Raw genomic sequence first — 18,076 nt, 5'->3', positions numbered from 1 at the left:
GATAGGATGCTCACTAAGGCTTCGAACCACTGAGGCTCAAACCTGCACTGGAGGAGTAAAGGTAAGGCTTTAGAGCCTAAGAACGCTGTGCTACTTGCTAAGCATGGCGGTGGTAGCATCATGCTCTGGGGATGTTTTGCTGCCAATGGTACTCTTATGTTACACAAAGTGGATGGAATAATAAGCAGGACTACCTCCACATTCTTTAACTTCACCTCAAATCAGCAGCTAGATGTTTGAAACGTGGACTTAACTGGGTGCTCTGACAGCACAGTATTCCAAAAATACATCACAACGTGTTTTGGAGTGGACAAAGCAACTAACATTACGAAAAAGCCTCTAAAATTTGTGGGCTATGCTAAAAGCTGTGTCCTTAGCAGGAAACAAGCCAATTTAAATGAAGCCAACCAATTCTGCCAAGATGAGTGGTCACATATCCAGCCAGAATGATGCCAGAAGCTCGTTGTGTCAGGGTTCTGGGTTTTCTCTTTGTTAGTCTATAGTTTATTTCTACAGGGTCTAGTTTCTTGTGGTCCTGGTTTAATTTCCCTCTCCCCTGTGTCTTCCTCTGTGTGTTTAAGTTTTTACAGTGATGTGAGTTCTTGTGTGTTTCCCTCATCCCGTCATGTCTGTGCTTCCTCTCGTGCCCCTCTGTGCTCTCTCTCTCTCCCTCTCTCTCACTCACCCTCTCTCTGTCTCACCCTCCAGTCTGTCTCTGTGTCCTCCCAGTTTTGTCAAGTGTGCAATTGCCCTCAGCTGTGTCTCCCAGCTGTTCCCTGTTCTCCTTGTGTATTTATTGTCTGTGCTCACCTCCGTTCGTTGTCGCGTCGTCCCCTCACACTGTGTGTGTCCGCGCTCCTAGTTCCCTGTGTTCCCAGCGTAGCGCCCTTGTGTCTCTGGTTTTTGATTCAAGTTTCTTGTTTATGGCTCCTTGTGTTTAGTGTGTTTTTCCAGCAATAAAGCTGCCGTTTTGAGTTCATCCCTCCCCGTGTATGAGTCCCGTGTTTGGGTTCTTTTTCCTGCCAGCCACACAGTGAAACATGACATGCTGATGGTTACCAGAAGTGTCCAGTCAAGGTACAACTTGTTAAGGGACTTTTAACCAAATATTAGTGGGAGTGTGTGTATATATTTGAGCCTCTATGTATACTTTGGACCCTGTGTGGTTTAGAAAAAAAAAGAGAGCCAACTCAAAAGTGCTAAAGTTACTTTACTCACTATTTGAGGCTAGGTGTAAAATGATCCAGTCTTTATAGACTCTAATGTTAAAATGTCATACCTCAGCCATGAAAGGAACGTTTACAGGGTGTTTTGGGTCACTGAAGCTAATTTCCTCCTTTGTAACAACCCAACTGATCTGGACATAAATATTAAGACTTCAAATTGAGTTCTTGAATCAATGAGTGATGTTGCACCGGCCGTCTCCATCTTTTACAAGCAGTTTATGATGATTACATTAAACACAGTTCACATATAACAGCCAACTGAATCCCAAATTTTCTGTGCCCATGGTATAACACAAGTAAGGTTTGTATGACTGGTTTATGGTAATAGCAAGAACGGATATTTTTCCTTAGCCTGGCACTGCAAGACAAAACAACAAATACAGATTCATCTGCAGATTTGTCTCTAACCTCTGAGTTACATTTCAATATTCAACGGGCGTTATCAATGGGTGCAGCTGCTCCGGATGCAATAAGAAAAACCTTCAGTCATGACATATGACGTAGTAAGACTGCTGTCAGATTTGTTTGGTTATCAGGCTGCCTGTTCCTTTGAGATTGAGTAAAATATTGCCTTTTTTTTGGTTGTGTTTAAGCTCTATTGTTAAGCTGTAAATCTGAACACAAACACACACACAAAAAAAAACAATCTAAATTGCTCATCTTTAAAATGTTACTACAGTCACTTAAAGCGGCTCTAGGACAGCAGTAGGACTTTTTTCCAGTTAAATTTAGCTCTAATACAACTTGTAATTTAATTTTCCAGGGAAGCATTATGTGTTGTCGGCTCCTCGCAGAAAGTGAGCTGATAACAAGTTCTCATCAGCCTTTCTTTCTTTCTTGCAAGCTTTATTTGGTTTCTACATCCCACAGCTAAGTGCTTCTGCTGTTAAGATCTCAGACTTGGCCTCGTGTTTCCTGTCATTTCTATAGGATCTCCACTTGCAGCTGTTGCACTGTAGTAATGGAAACGTACTAGTATAGCTGCTCCACTCAGTCCCTGCTGGCTACAGGCCTCATTAGAGCTATGGAAGGCTCAATGGTCTGTCACACCACATCTCTCTGCCAATTTATCGAGGAGGTAGGGGTGGCCTTTGCTGCATTGTTGTGCGTGAGAGAATGTGTGCTATGGTATCAGTGGGTCACTGTGTTAGAGATGTTCATTGTCTGTCTCTCTTTACTGTCTTCATTTCATCTTGTATCAGATCCTTTGGCCTTCATTCACACACAGAAGCTCAACAGCATCATCACACTAAATATTTCTGCGTGTTCACCAATGTTATGCGAATGCTTTAGTGGGGAAAAAATGAATTGAAACATGGGCTGAAATTGCCAGTGAAGTTTTACTTATGGCGAGCATAGTTTATTCAGTCTCCCCATCCATGATCACAATAGATGGTAATTTATGCTGTGGGTAAATAAACTGTTGACTTTTTACTTTCGTCTCTTTTGCAGCCTGTCACAAAGTCCTTGCATTTTTTGGGGGGCATTTTTTTATCTTATTAGAATTCCCTGCAGGCATAATCCAAGGACGCTATTGTTCTCCAGGTGGATCATTTCAGCTGTCAGACCACATTCCTGCAGGAAACATTGTAAACAACACGTGAGTGGAGTGACAGAGAGAACTGCTTCCGTGACAGTCAGGAAAAGAAGGAAGTGTTTGTTGTTTAAAATTAGAAAAGCCCAGAATGCATAAAGGACAATGCAGCATGCATGCACTGATATACATATACTATGCTTAGAATTCATATCATCCTGCTAACTAAACAAATCTCTGAAACTCATGAAATTTTAAGACTACAATGATTGAGATGGCTCCTGGCTTCTAGCAAGAGCGTAGATATTTTTAAAGACACAAATGCAAGATGGTGATGCTTGAAACACAACGCATTATTGCACGTTATTAGGGCTCATTTTCACTCGATGACTGCTTTTATATGTCTAGACTACCTTGTTTTGATTACCAAGGATAAAACAGGTCATCATCATCAGCCAGCATGCATTATCTTGCCAACCTATTTAGATCTTACCTTACAAAAAGAGAGAGACCGGGCTAAGGCATTATAATGACAGTCATCACAGCCTATGGAACAGGTATCTAACGTGAGAAATCCTTTCATCCTTTGCCTGAGTGTATAACCTCCGAAGAAAGCTGGGGCACTAACATATAAAAAAACAACAGCAAAAAACCCAAACAAACTGTAAACAAAGGACCCGATACTTTACAAATATTAAAACAGAGAGCTCAACTAGTTTAAGACCTTTGCAAGTCTTAAAATGAGGTAAATACAACCTCAGATGAACTACAAAACATGACGTTTTTACACAGTCTCATTATTTATTTGACTAAAACTAAGCCTAAATAGAGAAGCAGTGTGTAAAATCCGTCCAGCAAAGCTTGGCCCAAATTGGATTATACAACAGGACAATGAGGAAACGCACAACATGATGGCTTATGAAAAAAAAGAATCAAAGTGACCTATTTTGAGATGTGGCCGCTTTCTTTTTCTTGAAAAAATGTATAAGTTTGGCCATTATCAGAATACTGTTGAATACTATACAAATGGCCAGTGTTTCTCACTTTTCATAGAATGTATTAAGATACAACAAAACAAAAAAACCCCAGCCAGGTACAACAAATAGTTTATAGTTGGCCTATTCTACAGCTAAGTCTTTGCTGTATTATTCAGCACAGCTAATACATTGTCAGCCATGTGTAATGTAGTTAGATTCACCCTTTAATCATTGCATTTTTCTTTTGGAACACTATTCTGTGTACATATTTCTACTTTAGCTAAAGAAATTTGATGACCCGACGAGCAGTCACGAGATTATAGTGTCACGGTGGTAATGATTTACTGTAATGTGGGGAGAGACAAATCAGAAAAAGCCTATTTAAATATTTTTTTCTCCCCTCCTCCCGGGTTATTCCTGTAACACAGCAAAACACCCACAGCTGCCTTATAGTATCATTTGAAGTGTTCCGTTTATTTCTGAGGAGGAAATTTGTTTTCGTTTTTCATGGTGTTGCCCCTGGTTAAGTGTGAAGGAAATGACTGTCACATCCAGCGTTTCTTGATCTTACGGGAATATTTTTATGTTGGTATTCCGTGTTTCAAGTGCAGAAAGCAGAAAATAAATAGAGTGACTCTGGGTAGGAAGTTGTGCATACACTGATGGAGAAAAAAAGGTCAAATACAACCAGGAAATCAGGATTTAATAAAGTGTGTTTAATTGTTTACGGCTATAAAATTACGTCACTAATATATATATATAAGTGACGTAATAATGCGTTGTGTTTCAAGCGTCACCATCTTGCATTTGTGTCTTTAAAAATATCTACGCTCTTGCTAGAAGCCAGGAGCCATCTCAGTCATTGTAGTCTTAAAATTTCATTTCATATGAGTTTATACTTCTTCCCTTCCTTTTGGAGCATGAAAACTGATTTACTTATATACAGACTGTTAATATATTGGGTACTCTATTATTGTCTATAAATGTCAACTGTACTGTGTAGAAAGATGCCTATCCATCTATGTAACTGCAACTATGTATCACACTTGAATCTCCAGCTGAATGTCTGTGGACGAGCTGATTGTGGGAAATGTAGGTATCACATTTTGACACGGAGGAAGAATGTGGAGTTGAAAAAACAAAGAAGTACAAAAAAATCAATATTTCTGATTTGCTGCATTTATTTTATTTTTTATTTTTTCCACCTGTCGGCCACGAGTCCACTAAGCGCAATGCTAAATTGGTTGAGTGCACCCACACTCACAACAACACCCACAGTTTACAGTGCGATACTACCTTGTCTCGTTAAAAAAAATATCTTTGCAATAAAGCTGTTAGTGGTCGTTCTTTACATAGCGATGAAAATCAGTGGCTTGAGAATATGCGCAAACAAATCACAAAAATGAATGAGAGTATTTTCAAAGACATTCTGTTTACATCAGGCAGGATATCAGAATCACGCGGATGCTACTAAGAGCAAAAACAGTGTTGTAGCTGAGGTGCAAGTCTCTCTGTATGTAGGTCAGAAGGAGAGCACAGTCTGGAGCGCAGACTTTTTCTCACCTGTAGGGAGTTCCTTCTTTCCAAGATGAATAGGAAAGTGGAGGACAGAAGAGATGGCATGATCAATTATATATTAAATGCTGATTTACAAGGCTGGCTTCAGCAAAAATCTTATTTGAAAACATGCTTTTGTGTTGCTGCAAGGTAAGTTCAATAAGGAAGATCTGTAATCAGTCATCTGCTTGCTTTCCTGGGTGATTGGCTGATTTTCTGTTCTGTACATCACTGCTGCTTTCCCACACTGTCAATCTCATTACTGACATCATTATTTTAGTCCAGTCATCTTTCTGCCTACCTTCTTTGGGCCAATCAGCCCTCATTTTGCATGATTTACATCTGTGCTATCTGTCATGCAAACCCACCTCCTCCTCATCTCCACCTCACAGACACCTTAGTCAGTGCTCCATCCAAGCCTTGGTCTTCATCTTCACCACCACTAGCCTCTAGACTCTGCAGCGTCCTATCCTAAAATCCTATTACCGCTGGGATTCCATTCTGCCACCATGGGTCACTGCAGTCTAATCGCCAGACATTAATTTCTCTTTCTAAATAAATCATGTTCAGTTCTTCCAAGTGATCTTACTTGGAAGATCCTTACTGAAATGCCTGGATCATTGTTAGTGTTCAGGGTAGTACAAAAGGCTTCAACAGAAGTTTTTTGCTGTCTGAAACAGACATCATGATAGGATAGGACAATAGGATTGTAGACGTGTCTCTTGAAAAGAGAGGAAAAGCTTATTTTATATGTTCTAACATGTGGTTAATATACTTAAGGGGTTAACTTAAACTAAGGCATTTTTTCCTTAACCTAACCTGCTAAAATCAAAATGTCTGAAATTAAAGTCTAAAAAATAGCTGTTTTACACAGGACACGAGTGCCTGGTCCTCATGAGAAAGCTGTAATTTCAAAGTTGAGCCATTGTTGGTAGATAAAGAATGGCTCTGGGTATTGGTTAGATCTTACCCACTTCACAAAAGGCGACTATTTTTGCTCACTCTTTGTCTTTCTTGCTTATCAGCATCCCGTACAAGGCCATCAATTGGTAATAGCAGCAGGTAATCAAGTTGCAGAGAGAAAATTGCTAGCTAAAAAGGAGACATGCTAGTTTCCTTTTAGTCACTGTAATTTATTTTTAAAAGCAGATACAACAGCACGTAAACCATGTTTTTTGTGTGGTTTTTTTTAGCAAAGAAAAAATGATAAAATCCACTTGACTATACAGGTAGCCAGGAAAACACTGACAACGTTTTCCCTCTCTTCAGGTCAAGAGTCTGGTTTCATCTCCAAAAGGTGATTCTGTTCATCTGGACGTAGCGTTTTGTGGGAGAAACGTTTCGTCACTCATCCCAGTGACTTCTTCAGTCTCAGCTGACTGCAGGTTTCCCCAAATCTTATAAACAGTACATTTACATAATGACTGAATGACTAAAAATACGTCACTTGGATGAGTGACGAAACGTTTCTCCCACAAAACGTTACGTGCAGATGAACAGAATCAACTTTTGGAGATTTACTTTCCTGGATGATTGAGAATGCATCAAGAAGTTTCATCTTTGAAAGTATGCTTTCTTTTCAAGCACACATCAGTAACATCACTAAGTCCTCATACTTTGATCTTTGTAACAATGATTGCCTCAGTCCATCTCTCTCACAGTACTGACATCCTTATTCACACCTTGTTTATGTCCTGCATTCCTCTCAAGTCCATACATAAACTTCAACTGGTCCAGAACTCTGCTGCTGGCATCATCACCAGATGATCAAACCTGTCCTTCAGACGCTTCAGAAATATCACCTTTAAGGCAATCCATAACTTTGCAGTGCATTAAATCTCTGAAATGCTGCATGTCAGCACCCTCACTTGTACCCTCAAGTCTATCCCTTCCCCCTGTTTGGCTACCATGGACCGTAGACCCTCTCAGCTGCCCTCCCACCAGATATTGGCAACAATCACTCTCTCCATTTTCAAATCCCGTCTCAAAATGTCCCTCTTTAAATTTATTTTTATAATTATTGTTAATAGCAAAGGACAATGCATTATAATATTAATATTGTTAATATTATAAGTATTATTATTGCTATTATTGGTACATTTATAAGTATAATCTTTTAAGAATGGCAAAACCACCATGATATTGCCCATTCCCATATGGAAAAGATATATATATAAATCTTATAAAGTTTGTATCTGTCTTGTGTGAAACTTGTATGAAAAGCAGATATAAGATCCCTTGAAAAATTATATAAATGAAACTTGTATGTTTTGGATACTTACTAAAACAATACATGAAAGTAATGAGAAAGTGGCCACTTTCCAGAGTAAATCACATAAGCCTTATATGATTCACTATATGAAGTAGGCCACATCTTATGCTTATCTTTTGTAAGTTTTTACTATTTCTTTTCCATATGGGTTTGCATGTGTACTACGATTCTGAGACCCTGAATTTTTGCATTTTGATGGTCGCCTATGTTTACAGCACAATCACAATGTTGTGTGCTGTATATCAAAGCTATATGGGAATATGTTTTGCATGCATGGACACATTATAAGTATTGGTACGTACGCTAATGGTATTATTAAAGTCTGGCTCTCTTCCACAGTGTGTCTTTTGTCCTGTTTACCTCTCTTCTTTTCCCCTCCCTCCAACCCATAGTGGCAGTTGGCCGCCCCTCCCTGAGTGTGGTTATGCTGGGGATTTCTTCCTGTTAAAAGGGAGTTTTTCTTCCCCACTGTTGCTGAGTGCAACATGACGCCCCTGAACAAACACAAGGGGTCATCTGATTGTTGGAGTTTTCCCTCACAGGATCTTTACGTAACCATGTAAAGTGTCTTGACGTGACCACTGCTGTGATTTATAAATTGAACTGAACTGAAGTAGAATGTGTGCAGTTACTTCCAGTTACCTCATGTGTTATATAGTCACCATTTAAACCAGTTTAAAAGACACAGATAGATTGCTTTGGTGAAATTTATAACCGGCATGTTTCAGTGAAAGCAGGACATTCTATTTATTTAGCAATAATTCAGCATACGACTGCCGATCCTAACAATTGCCTGCACTGAGGAATGGTAGCCAAATCAGATCACATGCGGGCATAAAAACAGTTTGCCTTTTTGCTAGCTGACATCACCTGAAGGAGTGTTCTTCAGTTCAGATGAATGTTTTCCTGCTGTGAATAGAGTTTGCTGTGCCCAGTCTGGATTCTGCTCATTATGCCTTTGTCTCTTCTAATAATCCCTGTGTTTCTTGATTTTAAGCCAGTTTTATTTTGTACTCAGTATAAAGGCCTTCATGTTGTACTTTTGTCCCAGTTAAGTTGCCACTGTTTGTTTATCTGTTTCCATTTAATACTTTTTCCTTAGGGCTATAAGATAAGGGCTATCAAGGCGATGGTCAGCTTTCTCTGTCGATGTCCTCACAATGTTCAACCAGGCTCTCTGCTTCAGACTGGTTGCACTCACACAAAAAGGTGTTTGACGCATCATTTCACTCTTCTTTCAGACAAAATGGACAAAATGAATGCCGACTACTCCAATCAGCGACATTGTCAGATGAACAGCTAGATATATAACAAACAAACAAAAAAAATTACATCAATATGAAAGGCTGCTGCTGCAAATAGGACAAGTTAATATATTTATTTCACCAGTCGATACGCTCTCAGCACTGCAGTTTATTTCTGATGTGAGAGCTGCACTTGCGAGCTCTGAAGACATTAAAGGATACTGAAGGTGTTCCGGTCTGACGCCATAGTTTCATGAAGATGTGCAAATCACATGTTTTTTGGAGAGATCAAAGTGAAAATAAACTATAAAATATTGTGAGCAGAGTTGAATATCTTTGGTGACAAACAGTGTTGGGAAGGTTACTTTTAAAATGTATTCCACTACAGATTACAGAATACATGCCCCAAAATGTATCTTGTAACGTATTCCGTTACGTTACTCCAGGGGTCGGCAACCCTACGTGCCACAGCTGGCACGCGTGCCGAGGGACAGGTGAACTGAACTTCAGGTAAGAAGTTATGACCTGCAGTCTATCTGGGTCAGATATAAACCAAGTTTAGGTGGAGTTTATTTTCGTTGTCCTGACTTTTTACCGTCAGTTACAATAACTCGTACTGCGTACTAGCTAGCATGACGGAGTTTTTATACAGCTGGGTGGGTGCTATGATGTTACTGATAGCGAACTTTATTGTATTCATAAGGTTAATTATTAGAGTTGCCAACCGTCCCGTTAAAAAAACGGAATCGTCCCGTATTCAGAGAAAATATTACGCGTTTCGTATTGAGCTGAAAAGGAGCACAGTTTGTCCCGTACTTCAGCTAGAATGAAAAAAGACACAAAGCTGGAGTTATTCTGTGTTTTTACGCTGTCAGCTGCGTCTTCTTCTCTCATTCTCTCCCCCTCCCTCTCCTGTTGCTACTTCAATCATGAAACTGATCAATGATCAGCTGATCGGCTTTTCTCTCTTATTCGTTTATTTCCTACTTTGCGCCAGAAAGAGGAAACCAGCGGATGTTGCACTAAACAACAGCAGCACGTTTAAGCTTCATCAGCTGTTGTTAGAATTTATTTAATATTAATTTCTAGTATCAGCTGATGTTTGCTGGAGCCACAGCTGTAAAAGCTGCTGGTCCTGATATTGGTTTGGACATGTGGTGAGAGGGAAACATGAAGATGAAACCAGGAGATGTCCTTGCTGAATCATCAGAGCTGAACAGATGATGGAGAAACAGGTTCACCTTTTAGGTGACATGAATGAATTGAAGAGAAGTTATGAACTGTTTCTGAGAGACAAATAACACCAGGATCCTTTGTAGCTGACAGCTGGTAACTGTGCAGGGGCGGGTCTAGCAAAGTTTTGCCAGGGGGGACAGGTAGGGCATTAACAGGGAAAGGGGGGCACAAAGAAATACTTTTCTTTCTTTTTTTTACATTTAAAATGTCTAGCTTTTATTAAATTAAATTAAATTATCTGAATCTTACAACAAAGTTTTTATCTGATGTACAACGTATAGAAATCATACCAACAAGACAGTGTACATCACTGTCACAACAGCATTTGTTTTCATTCAAAGGCTTTATGGCTTTAATACCTGGTGGGCTGGTCTCTAGTCAAAATGTCCGGGCCGATTTTTTGGTCCCAGTCCAGCCTGTCTGGGCATGGCATGCAGTGAATTAATCTGAGATGGTGCATTAAAAAAGAAATGGCCGGGCCAGCAGTGCACATCGCAAATTAGCTCGCATAGACACATTAGTTGTGCCACTTCTTAATGACGGTATCTTAACTAACAACCCCAACTACCAGATTCAAACCAGAAAGCTTTAATGAGCAGCTGGATTTGTCTCACGTCAACTGGCTGAGTTAATGCTTGTTAATGCGACATCGAAATGCAGCTAATTGAACTGAAAACCTCGACTCTATGAGGGTCAAAGTTTGCAGAACTACAAACGCAGCTGGAATCCACAGCTGTGCGTGTTCATGGAGTTTGCATTTTCACCTGCTGGACATCACTACCTGACAAGTTTAACTGTCTTCAGAACATTGCAGAGGCCTTATTGACAGTATTTGGCTCTACATATCTGTGTGAGCAGATTTTCTCTCGCATGAGCCGTCTGAATGCTGGACACTTGGACACCTGTCCAAGTGGGAGACCAGAGATCACATTAACACGTGTACCTCTGTATTAACAAACATGCCATATTGGCCCAGTTTATTTTTCTTATCATTTTTGTGAGGAGACCATAAATTGCATTTGCATTTTCTGTTGTACAGTTCATTTGCTGTTATGGAGTTCTTGTTATGGATAAAAAGTGTCTTTTTTTGTTTCAAAATAGCTGATAACTATTCGCTGATAGCTGCCAACATCTGCGAACAAATATAATTCTATAAAGTTGTTCTATATAGTGTGTAACTGTGAATATAGAGCGTTATTAAATGTAATGCAATCATATGGCACATTGACTTCTGAGGAAATTTTAGATGGCACTCATCATCAGAAAGGTTGCCTACACCTGCGTTACTCAATGAGTGTAACATATTCTGAATACTTTGGATTACTTAACATATTATCATGCTTTTTACAACTACATGACTGTACTATTGCTGTGTGATTTATTACTATTACTGAAGGCTATTTGCCATACCAATACCAACTAGATTTTTAAATCTTAATATAAAATGAGCAACCGTAGGTGGACATTAGGTAAGGCTACACTTTTTGGAGCGATCTCGTATAGAAAACTATTCCATGCGCATTTAAAACAGGTCCGCGGCTCAGAACTGTAAAGGTGTAACACCGTAAAGGGACCTCTGGCTAATACGTGTCAGGCTCATAGCCGAAAACTAGCTTTTACTTTGTTGTCTGGGTCAACTTTGCCAGCGAGAGACAGAGAGAGGCGTTGAAAGGCTGCTCCAGTGGAACTTATTGTTTCGGAGGAAAACACAAGCTTACTTACAACTGGGCTCGTCAGGCACTCTTCTTGTCTGCAGTGGTTATTATTATATTTACATGCTTCCAGTTTCTGATGGGTGACAACTCGTACTTTTCGACTGTCCTTTTTCTCCCTCCTTGCGCTCACAGACAAATAACAGGTATAGCAGTCCATTTTCCCTGCAGCACGGACTACACTGCCCATGAGGCTACATTCTTTAGGGCTATGCCTGTAATACTCTGCCTATTGCCTTCATATTAAATAATTTTTGTGAATAATTAAAAAAAAAAAATTCTTCTTTTGCGGGCCACAAATAGAGGTGACATGGGCCGCGAGATTGACACACAGGCATTAAAGCCTCTTAATGCGCATTTTGTTTAGGTTTCCTCCGGAGCGGAATTACCAAAAATAGAAAGGGGATAGCCTAATACATGAAACAGGAAAAAACAGCTGTGTAATCCCTTTATTTCAACAAAGTAACTGTATTCTGAATACCACCCTTTTAAATGGTAACTGTAACAGAATACAGTTACTCATATTTTGTATTTTTAATACGTAACGGCGGCACATGTATTCCGTTACTCCCCAACACTGGTGATAAATATCCTACAAATGTAAATGATCAATTTGCTAATCTTGTGTTCCAGCAGCTGCAATTCCCCGAGTGTAAGAAAGACTTAGAAGCAGTTTAGGACCGAGCAGAAAAATATTTATGCATTTTCTACATCGCTGATTATGCAAATCCCTGTGACAAACTGTTTACAGCCGGGAGTCATTCAGTGCTTTTCGTAAGATGCAGCTCGACAGGTTGCATATATAAAACATATTCCTTTTGCAGAGAATCTATACAGCACTTAGAGCAGGCTGTAAATAAAGGAATCAGTAAAAATGTGTCGTTTCCAGTCGGTTTTGAATCTGAACCTGCTACAAACCAGGTGAACCAGGTCAACATATGTTAAAACTCTGACATTAAACTCCACAAACCTCGGTAACCCATCAGTCTCACTTTGTAGCGCACCCCGGTTCCAGAAAGGAGGTTAAAAAAACAAAAACTCCTCTGAGACTAACTATAAGGCTTAGATGGAAAACTGTGTGCTTAGTTTCACAATAACTGATCAGAGTTAATTCAATCAACTCTGAGTATTTTTACTGTGAGGAAAACAAAGAGACTTTATTTCAATCCAGTGGGCAGAAGAACCCGAATGCCAGTCCCTGTTTTTCAAAAAAACAGAAGAACAGATTACCAATATCAGCATCTGGAATCCTGCTAAATATACTTTAGATTTTTAAATCGAATTATTCAGCTCTAATCTGACAGGGACAAAATGTTGGCGAAGACAGTTTGCTTCTGATCTGTGATATTAATCAGATGCGGTAAGACTGATTTTGGTCATTTGCATTGCCAAAGATGGTGAGGTTTAACTTTAAACTTTATGTTTCAACATGTGAACAGACATAAAAAAAAAAAAGCTCCTTCCAAAACAGGTTCAGACTTTCTGCAGCTTGGATTCAAAAACTCACTTTAGTCTATAGTGCTCTTTTAAAGCCATAAAAACGTTTTACACTCAGTGAAATATCCACATCATCTCCAACAAGAGGCATTTATCCGATTTCTATGAACTGATCACTGATCAGTGTGTTACGTATGTATATAAGCTTCACACAGATGAGTTTTATTTCAACAGTGACTGATGCAGTAACATACAGTAAGTGTTTCAGAGGATGGACACTGTAGATCTCATCCTGAGCTCATTATATATCCACAATGATCACTGTTTCTGGCCTCATACTGATGACTGCAGAGAGTCCTGTGTAAAATCAAGTGCACCCCATGATCGAGTAGCCAGTAAAACCACCTTTAGCAGCAAAATCTTGGAGGAATCAGTAGTTACTGTTTTCTTACCTTATTGTGGAGGAATTTTGGCCTGCTCTTTTTCCTGCTTCAGGTCACTGAGGTTTGCAGGCATTCATTATGCCTATAAGATTGTGAATATGCATTATCCACAGCTCTCTTAAGGTCCCACCACAGCATTTCAGTCGGGTTCAGGTGTGGAGTTTGTCTGAGCCGTTACAATACGTTGATTCTTTTCTTTTTCAGCAAATGTGTTGCAGATTTGATGCTGTGCTAAGGATCAATATCCTGTTGTATGATACAATTTGACCCAACGGTGACCGACAGATGGCCTAACATTTGAGTTTAGAATACTTTGGCTTACAGAAGAGTTTATGATAGACTCAATAACTTTAATGTGCCCAGGTGTGTGGCTGCAAAACAAGCATAAATCATCACCCCTCCACCACTGTGCTTGCCAGTTTCTATGGGGTTTTTGAGCTAAAACATCTAGTGCTTTTTTCTTTTTTTTGGTCAAACATCTCTATTATCCCATCTGTCCAAAAGACATTGTTCCAAAGGCCTTGTGGTTTGTTTAGATGTAAATTTGCACACCTAAGCCATGCTGCTAACAAGCCATACTTGTTCATTCTTTTTCTCATTTATTTAACATTTAACATGTCTCCCTGAGCATCACATGTGGTGAATTTGCTGGGATCTTCTCTCCTTGGAAGACTGTGACATTATGCTAACACACACTGGAATGCTCAAGCTCATTATGGGTGTACTGTTTTGACAGGACAGCCTTAAATCTTGTGAAATCTCGTTCTTTTTCATGTGACTCAAAACACTGAAATCATAGTAACAAAGATCTGTGTAAATTGGAGATTTGATGTTAACTGTGTGACTAAGAGGAAACAAAAAGAGCTGCTTCAGATGTGGCAGGAGTGGAGGAGTAGGAGAGAAAGCCTGCCACCTAGCAGGTTAGGTTCGAAGACACCGCTACCATGGTAACTGATGCAGAGGTTAAGTTCACTCTGTGGGAAATAGAAAACCCCCCCCGAGTTGAGTTTCTCTCATCTGAGAGTTAACAGAGTCTTTCTGATAACCTAAACCTGCTTTCTGGAACTGTGTAAACACCAAAAATAAATAAGAATCAGGTCAAATTGAAAGTCTGTCTGCTCCATCCTACAAACACAGCTGAAGGAAAAAAAAAAAACTGTATTGAGCTAATAACAAAAGAAACATTGGAGACTATCACGAATAGAACAATAAAACAGATGACATTATGTGGACATCACTCTCCCCAGACCTCATACAATACTGCCTCTGGATATCAAAGCTGCCTGTTAGTTTTTAATAAGCACATTCCTGTCCACGGTGGGTCATTAGGAGCCTGAAAACAAAAACAGCAGACTCCAAAGAGTCCTTCCACATCCAGAGCCAAAGAGAGATCCACACATGGAGCGAATGTGTGAATATTTCAGTCAGTGCTGACACATGCAGTAGGACTGAAAAGCTGTATGCATAACTAAAAGAAAACCCTGAAGCAAGAAAAAAAAAGAAAAACTTTGGAAAGAAGCCGTTTAGCCTGGATAAAAAGTAAAAGATAATGGTTTGGCAACAATGCAATAAAGAGAAGATTATTACACCGTGCTAGGAATGGAGAAAGGCAGGGCAGGTTGCTGTGATCTGACAAAGATGAATATTTCCCAAGTTCCCTAGCTCAGAGTGAATGCGGAGCGCTGACAGGCCCTGAAGCAGCTATGGATCTGAATCTAGTTAACCTCAACAGAGACCTCCTGTCAGAGTGTGACTGTGGTTGAGATAGCCATGGAGCTGCTGCTGCTGCTGGGCTGAGTACGCCTGTACCAACAATCATCCTGACATCCCCTGGCTGTGTGATCCCTAAGCTGTGAAGGGTCCTTACTGCACACCGATCAGGCTTTCCATATACAGCTCACTGGAGCCTTGACTTATTGTGTCTTCACTGCACATACATCCTCCATGAGAATCTTCACACGGGTGTAACCTGAAGTCCCCTCATCTGTGAAGCTTATGAAAATCCCCAAAGCTCAACTGTTTTTTTTTCCTTTTTAATGTAAGTAAACAATGACAGCATTATTGGGACTAATGTGTTATTACACAGAGTAATCTGTTCAGTGTTTGCTCAGCTCACTCTCCATTATTCTTTCTTTCATTACTTCCTTATTAAAACTATGAATAAAAAAAACAGATCGACCTTTTTGTCACGTGGGTTCATTTTGATGACAGATCACAGCGGGCTCTACCTGGGCGAGATCTTCCCGTGGCAGCGTCACAATAAAAGTCACTGCATGCTCATCAGCATTTCATAAGGCAGTGTGACGTTCAGGGTACTGACGGTCACACTATTAAGCCATGATATGGCGAAAAGAACGCGAACAATAGACAGTGAAGCTGTTATCGGTAAACAGCCTCGTCGTCCCTCTACTCTGGACGATCTGAATCAATTTGGAAAAACTGTCAGGTAGTGATAAAAATCAAATGTCAATGTTTTCTTATTTACCAGCTAATGCAGTGAACAAACAAATAAATAAGTCTGCCATGTGCGGGGAAATACTCATATTTGCTTTCATACTTGAAAGGCCAGACAGCAGCTTAGCTTATCTTGGAAATTGAATGGGAGGCTTGCTTGGCTCCGAAGGTAATAAACGCTCCCTAATTAACGTGCCGTATCTTGTTTGTTTAATCTGTACAAAAACCAACGTGTAAAATCAACAAGTTTGCACTTTTTCTTTGCACCACGCTTTGTAGTTTGGGTGATATTTAGAAGCTCTACTATCCTTGGGACACGGTCACACTTGCTGTTTCCCCTGATTTCCATGCACAGATAAGGGAGTGATATTTGTCTTCTCACCAATCTCTCACCAAGGAAGTGAGAGAAAAAACATATTTCTCAAAATGTAGATTCCCGTGCTCCGCCTTCTGTGATGCAGTGGGCTTTAATTCATGCTCTCTCATCTTCCTCCCCTTTACGACTTACCAAAGCCTCTCCATGTGTTCCTTTTCCCTCTGCCCATGACTTCTTATAATCTCCCCCATTTTCTTTGCTCTTTGTTTCTCTTCAATCATCCATCCCTGCTTTTTTTTTTCTATTCTGGATGGGAGGCTAAATTAGGGTGTAATTATAGTTGTCGGCTGTTGGCTGTGTTGCTCTAATGGATCTGAGCCTCTTCATATACTCAGTGATATTCTGGCTGAATCCGAATGAGAGCACTAACTCGATTTCTCTGCAAACACCTTAAACAAATCCAAGGCTGGGATTGGTACAAATGACACACTAAATATTCCACGGTTGCGACATTTCCAGCGATTGTCAGTGTTGCAGCAGCAGCTGCTGTTGTTACAATCACTTCTGCTGTGATGTTTGCATCCACAGTGCTGTATTTGGTCCCACGGCGCAGCTTTGAATAATGAAGTAGTAAGAAAAGTTCATGATGAATTATTGTCGTCTGCGGAGCGGATTTCGTGTCAGGTCATTAGAAGTACAGTATATTTTCATAAATAATGCCAGTCATGCATTTGCACAGGCTCACACACACACACACACACACACACTGATGCTCATTATCTCCTTAGAGCTGTCCTCGTTTTCATTCCTCTAGCAACAGAGGTTTGTGAAATCTCTGCTGGAAAAGCACAGCGTCACAGAGGGCCCATCGTGACCCAGATTCATTTTCTCAATTGTTCAGAGGCTCGGGCTGATGCTCGGAGCTGCAGGTGTAGGTAAACAATTCCTCTTCTTTAAACGCACGCTGGCATCTATCTTCTTCGCACACCTCCTCATCCAGAACGGATGGAACGGGGCCTTTTTGATAAGTGGCATCATTGCGGACAGGGGTGACTTAACATTGCTTTGTCAGGAAATTACAGTGATTGAGCCTAACGAGCTGAAGGCAGGCAGGCAGGTGTGAGGGCATCAGCGGGGGCTGGTTTTGGGTTAAGCGACAGGAAAAGACAGTCACGACTGATGTAAGGTAGAGATGGAGTGAATTCACAAGGGGTTAGCACACAGCCATGAAAACTTTAAGGAGCACGAAAAAATTGTCGTAACCTCCACAGCTCTTACAAATACCTCACTGTCCCACCCCCAAGCAGCCAAATCCCAGGAGTCCCTTTAGTAGCACTGCCAGGGAATTGACTTTCTGCTATAGAAAAAAATAGGAGGGAACAAAAGAGAAAGACAGTAATGCTGGGAAAGGCTGAAAAAAAAAGGATATAGAAACAGGGTAACAAGGGACTCACACGGAAAGCAGAACCATAATGCACGCTAATTCTACCATCAAGTGAAACAAATACTGGAAGGATCCAAGCGTGCACTCTGATAATGCCCCTGCTCTGCACTGAGATGGAAAATTATAGTTTTCATTTCCCATATGGCTCTTTGTATCTCCTAAGTGCTGTCCACACCATGTTACAGATGAACTGTTTGTCTGGCTGTTCTTGGCAGCAGTGTGGC

This window comes from Neolamprologus multifasciatus, chromosome 7, assembly GCF_963576455.1.
Source record: "Neolamprologus multifasciatus chromosome 7, fNeoMul1.2, whole genome shotgun sequence".
Taxonomy (NCBI): Eukaryota; Metazoa; Chordata; class Actinopteri; order Cichliformes; family Cichlidae; genus Neolamprologus; species Neolamprologus multifasciatus.
The sequence above is the reverse complement of the archived record's forward strand: the minus strand, read 5'-3'. Positions refer to the sequence as shown.